The sequence below is a fragment of the Xenopus laevis genome, chromosome 4L (genome assembly GCF_017654675.1).
Source record: "Xenopus laevis strain J_2021 chromosome 4L, Xenopus_laevis_v10.1, whole genome shotgun sequence".
Lineage (NCBI taxonomy): Eukaryota > Metazoa > Chordata > Amphibia > Anura > Pipidae > Xenopus > Xenopus laevis.
In genome coordinates, this window is record NC_054377.1 from 78,411,591 (window position 1) to 78,419,238 (window position 7,648).

The following is a 7,648-nucleotide window of genomic DNA, read 5'->3' on the forward strand; positions in this document are numbered from 1 at the left end:
GAATGTGGTTTAGTCTAGATGGTCTTCAGTCTCTATCAAGCTAATGCTGGTTACAATGCATTTTTTTAAATGTTTCATTGTCAAAAAGTGGAAAAGGTCAATGGTTTTGTAAATGTTTGCTGTGAAACCAGCTTTATAGGCAACAGCTTCTGGCAAGTTTAGTCAAATTGTTTATTTATTTTTTATTTTCTTTCTTTTGTTTAAAAAGACCCTACAGTATTAGTTAAAACGTGTCAAATACCTGGCAAATAGCAACCATGTTTTTTTTTTTCCAATTCATGTTTGCAAAAATGCTTTTAAATCTCATTGTAGCTATTTTCATATTGGACAGATCAGTTGCTTGGGGCTTCAGATGAGCATTTACGCTTAAGAAAATCTGCTTTTAAATTGTAATGACTATAGAAGCAGCAGGATTGATGTGTGCACATTTGGGCCGCTATATAGGGGGACATATTCAAGTCTCTGCCTGACCTGCCTGATACCCAGTCCTTGTCCTTGAGTTATGGTAAAATCCTGCCACGGGCTATAAGTCTCCTTATAATTAGCAGTTTTCAGACTGCAATAGAAAGTGAACTTGGAGTGACTAATTTACTGTTATAAAGTTATCTATAATCAGAGCAATAAGGCATGACAGCTACTTTGTATAATTATTACAGTATATGATGAAAAGGAAGTAGATTATATTACTAACAGGAAATAAGAAATGTATATTCTGTATTTTTGATGGAAAGATTATTTTGTCAATTTCTTACAGTTCTGTTGAATCAGTTATTAAATACCTACTGGATACTATTTTGGAAGCCTTTTTATTGCTATCTGGAAGATACCGTATATACTCGAGTATAAGCCGATCCGAGTATAAGCCGAGGTACCTAATTTTACCTACGAAAACTGGGAAAACTTATTGACTCTAGTATAAGCCTAGACACAACTACAGCCCTGTCTCCCAGCAGCGCACCTTCCGCCAAAGAGACTCCCCCAGCGATCGACCGGACTTCTTTGCAAAGTTGATGGTGACAGAGAATTGTGCAGAGAGTGCTGTGTGTCATAAAACCACCACTGATCTTTCGTATAACCAACAGATGGCGCTGTGTGATATTGCCATCACTGTTAATCCTTTATTCAACCAACAGATGGCGCTGTGTGATATTGCAGTTACTGTTATTCTTTGATATACGGTAACCAACAGATGGCGCTGTGTGATATTGCAGTCACTGTTATTCTTTGATACAACCAACAGATGGCGCTGTGTGATATTGCAGTTACTGTTATTCTTTGATATAACCAACAGATGGCGCTGTGTGATATTGCAGTCACTGTTATTCTTTGATACAACCAACAGATGGCGCTGTGTGATATTGCAGTCACTGTTATTTTTTGATATAACCAACAGAGGGCGCACTGTTATTCTTTCATAAAACCAACAGAGGGCATTGTGGGATATTGCAGTCTCTCCCCAAGTGAACTGTTGGTATAGGAATGATTAAAAGTGACTGCAATCTCAGCTACTGCCCGCTGACCCGAGTATAAGCCGAGGTAGACTTTTTCAGCACATTTTGGATGCTGAAAAACTCGGCTTATACTCGAGTATATACAGTAATCATCCTACATAATTTTTAACTACCATACTGATCATCTTTCACAACCTGTGGCCCTGTTTTTTCTTCCTCCAACCTCTTTTAAACTCCAGCAGTGGGCACCAACCAACTCATCAGGATGGTCACTTTCTGATTCTGGTCTTTAGAAAAAATGTGTCTCTATGCGATTTTTAAGGAAAATTATTCCCCAAACAACATAGCTCTCTATAAAATATATTGCATAAAACAGCTCATATGTAAAAGCCTGCTTCATCTAAATTTTTATAGTAGTATGTGCCAATGGGTAATCTCAAATATAAAATTTACATTTTAAGGAAAAAGGGCTGCCACCTGGGATCAAATGATTTAGAGTGCACATACATAAACCAAGGACACACATACATGTTAGGTCGTGTCAAACAATTAGTGTTCTATCTTTTACTCCCACACTTCATCTTGTTAGTTAGAGCTGCATTATTCTGGTCAGGCGATCTCAGGTGAGGGAGCATACACACCAGCACAAAATGGTGGTTTACTGCATAAGATGTAAAAGGGCAATATTTACTGATATGTAAATTCCAGTTTGGTAAGATTCTTTAAAATGCCACTTATTATAATTTAAACAATCTGTTGGTTAAGTATTCATTCTGGTGGTATAGTTTCCTTTACCAGGGACCCCTTCCCCCTTTCTGATCTTCATCTTGTTACATTTTATGTCTCACCCTCTCCTACTCTTTCCCCCACTATTCCAATATTGTTGGGAATACACATGCACCTCCCAGCCCTAGCTCACTTTCTTCAGTCCAGTCTCTCCTCCTTTAGGGTTTATGTTCGAATTTGATACCCTGGTTAGTATGTACAACCAATTATCTCCTCCACCATTGGCTCATTTGTACCTTTACAGACCTTTAAATGACTTACAGGCATACTCACGCTCAAAAGTCACACCCCTGACTGAACGACATTCTTACGGTCATGTATGCAATCTACAAAACATATGTGGAGAAAATAAAGTATGTAAGCAGATTTCATCCATTACAAATCTTTTAATTCTGCTTTGTCAAAGGCCAAGCAAGACTATTATTCTACTCTTCTGAACAATAAAAATCCAACCCATGATGTCTTTTTCTATATTCAATTCTCTGCTACATACCTCATCAGCAGAATCACTCAACCTCATACAGTCTCTTCAGGACTGTTCTCCAGCTTAATCACATATTTATATTTTCACTAGAACTTTCCCCTCCCTGTTCAAATAGGCCTGTGTCAAGCCTATTCTTTAAAAGGCTTCTGTCCTGTCCTATTGATTGCCTTTAAAATCATGGAACATATTATGTATTCCTAAATTGCTAACTTTATACACACTCAAAATCTGCTAGAACAATTGCAATCTGGAAAGTCACTTCTCCATTCTAAACCTCTTTAATTTGTCATCTTCATTTAATTTGGTTGACCACTCTCTACTTTTGCAAATACTGCATTTACTTAGGGTCAGATTTATCAAGGGTCAAATTTCGAATTTTAAAAACTTCGAAATTCGAATTCAAAAAGACCAACCAAAATGAAATCGTAGTTTTTTTTGGCCAAATAGGTCAGTTTTCAAAGTCCACCAATTCTGGGGGAGGACTGTGCAGGGGGGAGGCAGGGAGGGGGTCAACGGAGGGGGGTCAGTGGGGACTTAACATTGCGGGGGTTTAGTTCTTCTTTAAGAACATTTCTGGCCAACTCCTCTGTTACTCTATGAGCAACCAAGTGGGTCACAGTACCTTCTACTACTGCTGCTTTTTTCATCCTTAAAACTTTCTGTCTTGCTGCTCCTTACACATGCATAATATTTGACCCATTCCTGGAACTTATAATGCAATGACAACCACTGTAAACTGTAGCACCTATTTGTGCCTGTAAGTTACCCTCCCATTTAGATTGTACGATGTACATTAGCAAGGATATCCTTCCTCTTATCTCTGTAACACTTGTAACTGTAATTAATATTAATTTTGTAAATGTAATGACCCCTGTTTGTTCTATTAATTTATTGATCTACTGTACAGCGCTTCGCACATACAGAGAGATATGGCCAGATATGGGATGACTTTGACGTAGTTGGCCAGCTTAGATATGTTGCAATATATGGACAAACAATCCCTGTTTTGTTTAAAGGGTAAGGCATTTTTCAGTAGCAGTATGCACAGAATGTCTCTGTCTTAAATATATTGATAATGGGTTGAGTGCTGAGGACTCTTGTAATTTGTCTATATGTATTTTGTGGTCACAGCCTCATTGCACCCCCGCCTATTGGTTTTAAAAACTAGTGGTGAGCACAAATTTCCCTTGTTTGTTATAGTTATACAGAAGCAGTGGCCAGCTCCATGTTGTAGCTCCCACCCTTCCCAGCTATAGTCAGGTGATCCCACTGGTGTCTAATAAAAGGGCAGCCAAGTTTGGGAGTTTTACTTTGAAAGCAGCTAGTAAGTTGCAGGTAAAACATAGTCCCTTTGTAAAATGTATAATGAAGCAATAGAATTCTTAATGAATCAGATGAAAATTGAGTGTAGGACTGGCCAGATATGGGATGACTTTGACGTAGTTGGCCAGCTTAAATATATTGCAATTTATGGACAAACAATCCCTGTTTTGTTTAAAGGGTAAGGCATTTTTGAGTAGAAGTATGCACAAAATGTCTCTGTCTTAAATATATTTATAATGAGTGCTGAGGACTCTTGTAATTGTCTATATATATATATATATATATATATATATATATATATATATATATATATATATATATATATATATATTGTATATTTAGGCATAAGTGTTGGGTTCTTGAAAGGTCAGTCTTCTTTGAACATCTGGATTATCCAAATCTGCTGGAAAATCTAGCAGTAAGGCTAAATGAAACCCAGAGTATAAAAAAAGAATGACGAGAATTGGGTATGCAAGCTTAGTCAGTGGAAATAAAGAATAACAGCTATTTTGAGATATGCTGAAATGCCGATTCATATTTAAAAATTGTTACTATAATGGTGTTGCAACTAGAGCTGCAGGGCTGTTTTGTAAATGGGGAAAAGAGAATTTTGCTCAGGAAACTTCAAAACAAGCAGGCACTATCAAACCTTTCATCTGAAGCAACCACAGAAATGGCAGACGCCTCATTTTAAGCCACTGGAAAAGCTGTACAACAACAAGTTCTGTATAAAAGACTGAATGTTTACCTTTTTATTTTGTCTTCCCATTTTGTGATTATGGTTTATCTGCCCTATAGCTGTTGGTCCAGGAAAGAGCACCTGGACCTACTTTGGTACTGTGGTAAACACAGCTGCCCCTGATAACTTCCAGTTTTTTAACATGAACATTTTTTTCTTTTAATATAGGGAAGCGCAATTGTGCTATATACACTAGTGATCCCTCTCCCTCCTGGTTATGACATGCTGCCATTGACTCTGTCACTCCTGTTGGAGCCATATAGTGTGCAATTAGATGATACAGCTGATATTGCTTTACAAAATGCTTTCAAGGCTCCTTAAATTCCTGGGCGCAAAAATAGAAGTCCCAGTTGCCCCACCTTGACAGTGGCCTTTGCTACACTGGGGAGTCATATTAGGGAGACAATTACCTGGATGGGTCAGCTATAAAAGAGTTTTGGCAATTAGCACTGTGCAGTGTAAGTTTTGCAAAGCTCTGAAAACCCTGAGGCAACTAACAGGCTTAGAGAGGTCAAATAGTTGGTACCTGCATTGCAGATGCATCTGCCAAATATAGAAAAAAAATAGGCGTTGAGAGGAACAAGCAGTAGAGGGGGCAAAAGGAACATATTGAGGACGCAAGATTTGCCACTGCCAGGTGTATAGGCACAGCAGAATCAAAGGTCCCATGGGAAATGATAATGATTTTATACTTGGGGCGCAGGGATCAGTCTGAAAATTACAACTTATGGCAAACACAAACTATATCTGTAAAATGTGATCTCAATTTAAAGCTCACTGACAAGAGATAGACAGGGCATTGTGCGTTTTAAACACAACATAATAATGTCCTCAAAAATTACAAGAGAATGCATCTGCACTTCTGTGACCCAGTGTCAACAGACTCAAGCTTCACAAATTTAAAAACTATGTTAGGGTTACTGTTCAGAAACTGCTAATACAGAAGCATGACTTGTGAAAAGAGCATCACGCCCACAATGCCAATTGCAATAGTTTAACATGGTCATGGATCCATAACAGTATGGGAAGCCATCTGGCTTTTGCCATTTTTTTTCACATGACAAAAATCATTTTTATTACATGAATTTTAAATTACACTGAGGTATCACTTTGCCTTTATATTATTTTAAATATATGCACACACGAGGCTATTTAATCCTTTACACAAGTGCACACAATCACTCTGATGAAGTGCCCAGCTATGGGGCATGAAACGCGTTAGAATTGTACATCCTCCGCTGTTATCCTTTTTATGTGCGAATAAAGCCGAATCTTGATGTTAATTGTGCCGGATTCCTGATATTCTTGGTCAGCGCCTTGACAGCGGTCTGTGGTTTTGGTTTGGATGTAATAGCCGGCGAGGAGTGACCGGCATATCGCGAGAGCAGCGATCAATCAGGAAGGTCCGGGTGAGCTCCGCCATTGACGCTCCGTGAGTAAAGCTTTGACTAGTAAATCCTGCCTGCTGATTGGTCGCTATGGGTACCTGCTTATGGGCAAACTTAGCGCCTTTTATTACATAACCCATTCAAGCAGAGCACTTTTCAATATTCCACAATCTGTGATAAATTCCACCTATAAGGAATCAGCCATCTTATTCTCCTCCACAACTTCTTTCTTAATTCTGGATTTCAAATGTTAAGGTTAATAAATTAAATGTTAATGTACAGAAATATCCCTCCTCCTTTTCTATTTCCCCCATTCCTCCAAAACTAATCATGTGAATCATTCAGCCATGTTTCAGCAATTCTAATTACGTACATTATACATCTCATCCATAATCATTCTCCAGTCAGGCCTGGATTTGTTGCGAGGCCACAAAGTCCCGGGCCTAGGGCGGCAAAATGTGAGGGTCGGCAGGCCGCCCAGCCGCTTTCTGTGCAGCACTGGGGACACGCAGCTCCCCAGTGCTCCTGCCCTTGCTTGCGTTAGCTCGTGAGGAGGGGGGCAGTGCCGGATCTAGGGGCAGCCAGAAAAGGAAATCCGGCCCTGTTTCCAGTTCTCTCCTTTTACCTGCCATGCTTCTTGCATTTGTAAACACAGATTTAATTCAGGTACCAGTTATTACATTTCTTATATATGACTTATATATGATATCCCATCCATCTCTCCATCCTTATTTTCCCTTAACATACCCTGATTCTCATATTACCTATCTTCCACAAAACTTCTAACTGCTCAGACCCCCCCCATACCTAATTTAAAACCTCCTCCAGACTTCAAGCCATCCTTCTCCCAAAACAGCTGAACCAACATCATTGAGGTGCAGCCCACCCCTGGCAAAGATCCTTTAGTTATGTAAATATTCTCTCTCTGCCTACATAAGGTAGCATGTGCCAATGGTGATATTTATGAGATACGTTCAAAGGGATTTCTCACATTCAACTTTATGCCTAGTTTGATAAAATACTTTTAAGGAATTCACCACTTCCTCTTACTTTGTCATTCGCCCCCCAAGCCCCTTATCTATCCATTTGCTCTGCTCGAAACTCTAGAACCAGGGATGTAGCTGGCAGTTCAGCATATAGAATCCATATAAAAGATTGCCAACTTTGTAATAACTGAATCCCCAATTACTACAAATTACCTTCCCTTCCTATCACTGTCCACTTTCCTTCTTAAAGTGATACTGACACAAACAATTTTCTTTTCAAAATAAAAATCTACATTAAATGTTACCTATAGGTCATGTTGATCCTTTTTCACTGATAGTTCTGCTTTTCTATGTAATTGTTAGTTGAAGTTCCTAAACCTGACTGTTTTGCCAACCTGACTGTCCCTTCAGTAACAGTCACTGTTAAGAGGCGCGCCGGCTCTGCGGGGAAGGGATTTCCGGGCACACAGGATAGGGTTAGGCTGTGGGAG